Here is a 4,475-nt window from a genome sequence, read left to right as displayed (position 1 = left end):
TCTTAAAATAAGCACTCTTCAGGCTTATTTACAGTTTTTTTCACATTACTCCATATCATGCCACTCACACTACATAAAAAATGTGAAAAATAACACCTATCTCTCCCTAAAACACAGTAATTTCAAGTTTTACACTGACATTTACTTTTATGTTCAGTAACCATTAATGTCCCTTTCACAGGTAACATAAAAGACAGCTCAGAAAGTCAGCTAAAATGAGAGTAGTTTCCTCTTTTAACCTTATGTAATAATAATTCACATTTACATAGTGCTTGAAGGTTTACAATAACCCTGAGAGGCATTCAGTGAGAGTACAATTATTCCCATTTTACAGAGGAAGAGACTGAAAAGGGATTAAGCCACTTCTCTGTGGTTGCACTGCTAATAAATACTCTCAATAATTAAATATTAATTTATCAAGCCCCTACTATACTAGCCACTAAGGATATAAAGACAAAAACAAAACAGCCCCCTCCCTCAGTTTACATTCTATTTAATGTTGGAATGGGATTGAGTAGTAGCAGTGGTGGTGGTGATGGTGGTGGTAATAGCAGTTTGTCAACAAACATTTAAGCTACTACCATCTGCCAGGCACTATGCTAAGTGCTAGGCTTACAAAGAAAGGTAAAAGAAAGTCCCTGCTCAAAGATCCCATAGTCTAATGGGAGAGACAATATGTAAATAACTATGGATAAACTGTACACATATATATGTGTGTGTATGTATATGTATGTGTGTATGTATATATGTCTATAACCTATACATAGATATAGGTTAAATTAGAAATAATCAACAGAGGGAAGACACTGAAATTGAAGGGGATTAGAAGAGGTTTCCTGTAGAAGGTAGGATTTTATCTGGGACCTGAAGGAAACCAGGGCAGGGAGAGGACAAGGAAGAGCATTCTAGGCATAGCATAGGTGGTGAGAATATCTGGAGTACAAAGATGGAGTCTCTTTTTTATGGAACAGCAAGGAGACCAGTGTCACTGGAACACCAAGTACATTGGAGGGAAGAGAAGAAGCATGAGGTATAAAGCATAAGAAGACTGAAAAGAATGGGGGAGGAGGAGAGGTTAAGTTATAAAAAGCTTTGAGAGGCAGAGAATTTTATACTTTATCCTGGAAGTTGGTGGGAGCTGCTGGAGTTTACTGAGTAGGGCAGGTGATAAGGTCAGATGTAAGTTTTGGGTGAATCACTAGCAGCTGACTTGGGGATAGACTGAGTGGGGGGAGACTTGGGGCAGGCAGACCAACCATGAGGCTATTGCAATAGTCCAGGTGTGAGGAGATGAGGGCTTGGACCAGAGGCAGTATCAGAGGAGAGAAGAAAGTATATTCAACAGATGTTGCCAAGGTAAAATCACCAGGCCTTGGCAATAATTGGATATAAGGAGTGAGAGATGATATCTCAATAGTGAGCCTAGGGGACTAGGAAGATGGTGGTGCCCTCAACAGTAATAAGAATATTTGGAAGAGGCAGAGTCTTTAGGAGGAAAGATATTGAGTTCAGTTTTGGACATGTTGAGTTTCTGATGTCTACAAGACATCCAATCTAAGACGTCTAATAGGCAGCTGGAGGCTAATAATGATATGAGTGAAAATTTTTATGATTTGGCAGTTGCTCTGAAATAACTTGATAGGCTTTTTCCCATTGCCAGCAAATAGGTGCTTCATTCCCAGTACCTCCACAGGAAGTATCAACAGGGGAATGAGAATCGTAATTGGAGTCAAAGGCTCAAATGGCTTCAGATTATGCCTTTGCTACCAGGGTCACCATGGGCAAATCACTTCACTTTTCTGGGCTTCTGTTTTCCCATCTATGAAATAAGGTCTCTTCTAGCTTTCAATTTCTATTCCTAACAAAGAACTCTGAAACCTTGACTGAGCTTTTTTGGAAGGGCCTTTCCTCAGTGAGTAGTTGCTCTGGATCTTGTCTGAGGCCCATCCATGACTGGGTTGCTATGGAGAAGCCCTGTTCCTTCTGCTTTTTGGCTGGACAGATGATTTAGAATGCCAAAATGTCCATTTACACTGTTTCTTGGCAGCAAACAGGGAGGAAACCAACCCCCTTCACTATACTATATCCTCCCCATGAACAATTATGAGACCTGAATCTTTTGCCTCTGTCTCCCTAGTACTAATTCAGAGCTCCTTCTGTATGGATATTACTTCATTAGCCTAAGTTCCACTCAGATGATTTCAATTACCAACTGTATGCAGAGAGCTCTCAAGTCTGTCTCCAGAGTTGGCCTCTCACCTTTTCTCCTGTTCTGAATTCCTGGGTGCATACAAGTCATTTCCACTTAGATGTACCATCAGCATCTCATACTTAACTAAGCTCATATTATAAAGACCTAAATCTTCACCACTCTCAAATGCAATACAATTCAATTCATTTCACAAACATTTATTAAAGTCCTACTGAATAGTAGTTTTAGGTTCTGGGGTAGATTCAAAATAGACCTTACACTATTACCCCAGTATGATGACACCCTATTCCCACCTGCCCACCCAGCCTACCCCCTTTAATTTGGGAAATTAACCTTAGGTAATTTAAATAACTCTGCCCAGTTGGCCCCCAAAGTATTCACAGGTCCTGAAGGGACAATTGGGGGTGGGGGTGGGGTAGAATGTAAGCTACTTGAGGAAAGGAACTATTTTCTTTTGCTCATTGCATTCCTAGCTACTAGCACAGTACCTGGTATATTTGGTGTGTTTAATAAATGATTGACTAATTATTCAATTGAATTGAACCAAATTGAATCATAAGGCTCTACTGACCTCTGGGAGGTGTTGACACTGGCAGGAGGGCACCACTCAGGGACAGGGAACCTAGAACAAGGGAGTCATCCTCATCCAAACTGAAAGGGGAAAGAAGAAGGATGTCCCTAAACAGCAGACAGACTTCCATGAAGTCAAAGGTTCACAGAACTGTTAATACAAGGAAGAATTCAAAAGCAGGAGTCTCTGTTTGACAGAGTATAAGAAGAGGCTTTAGAGAAAGGAGTAATGTAAGATAAGATTTGAGAGCTAGATTGGCACCAGATCATAGGTCATTGATGCCAAGCTAAAGAGTTCAAACACTAATTGGTAGGGAATGGCCAAGGACAGGTTCTGAAGAGGAGTGACATGACCAGATCTACTGTGCCCTCCCTTAGACAGACTATATTTAGAATATTGTGTTCATTTCTTGGCCAGCACAATTTAAGAGTGATGTTGACAATTAGGATATGTCTAGAGGGCAGCAATAAGAATGAAGAGGGGAAATGAAACCATGCCAAATGAAGATCAGTTGAAGGGAAAAAAATGTTTAACCTGGAGAAGAAAAAACTCAGGGAGGATCCCGTAACTGTCTTCAAGTATATGAAGACGTACACTTGAACAACAACACTAAATTTCTATTTTACTAATTTACAAAGTGATTTTCTCAAGGTAGCCTTTGCTGATAGATGATACAAAGATTATCATCCTAGTTTTACACATGAGAAGACTAAACCTCCAGAAGGTAAAGTGACATCTAAAGTCACAGTGTGTCAGATCCAGGACCTCAACTCCACTCAAAACACTTCAGAGCCACTCTTTAGATTTATCTTATATGGCTCTACAGGGGAGGACTAGGACCGGTGGGTGAAAATTAAAAGGAGGTGTTATTTCATTTCAGTACAAAGAAGAACTTGCTAACAACAAGAGCCATCCTGGATTGGAATGAGTTGTCCCATTAGATAGTGGCTTCTCTATGAATGCATGTGTTTGTAACAAGACTGAATAATCCTTTGTTCAGGATATCATAGGAGTGTTTCAGGCATCAGGAAGATGTTGGACTAAGATGACTTCTGAAGTTCCTTCCAACTATGAAATTCAGTCAGTTACAATTAAAAAAGAAAATAAGCAAAGGACATATTAAATTCAATGATTCCAATGTGGCTCCAAAATCACAAACTTTGGCATTCTGCCTTAACAGTGGAATAAAAATTTGAAAGAAAGTTTGGCAAAACAGTAATGACTGGTCTCCTCTTCCCCATGTTCACATATTTAATTCATAATTCATGAATAATACAAAAGGAGGGACTAAAAATGAAATCGTAGATAAAGATTCGATTACATGAGGATGAGGACATATAAAGGCAGAAACTTCCCCCAGAATTATACTTCAAGACTGAAAAACAGGTAAGAAATTGAATGGCTTCAGGCAAAACTCTCTCTTCCAAATTGCAATATGGAGCTTGATTCAGACATCCTATTCTTCTTTAGTGCCTAGAACTCCCACTGACGTAAGGGCACACTGGGACAACAGACTATTAGAGCAGAAATCAACCATGCATTGCTGACAGCAAAGTTTTGCTGCTAGCCTTCCCCTTTGAGGGTGACTATGTCACAGCATACTAAGCACCAGAAGCTGATTGGAGTACAGCCTGAGATAGCAGGAACTGCCGAGTCCTAATCCACTCGGAATGCTAAATTTCCTGGTCAGGG

Source organism: Petaurus breviceps, unplaced genomic scaffold (assembly GCF_028583685.1).
Source record: "Petaurus breviceps papuanus isolate PSGF00001 unplaced genomic scaffold, PetGlider_PUasm1.0 91133, whole genome shotgun sequence".
NCBI classification, from domain to species: domain Eukaryota; kingdom Metazoa; phylum Chordata; class Mammalia; order Diprotodontia; family Petauridae; genus Petaurus; species Petaurus breviceps.
Note: the sequence above shows the minus strand (reverse complement) of the source record.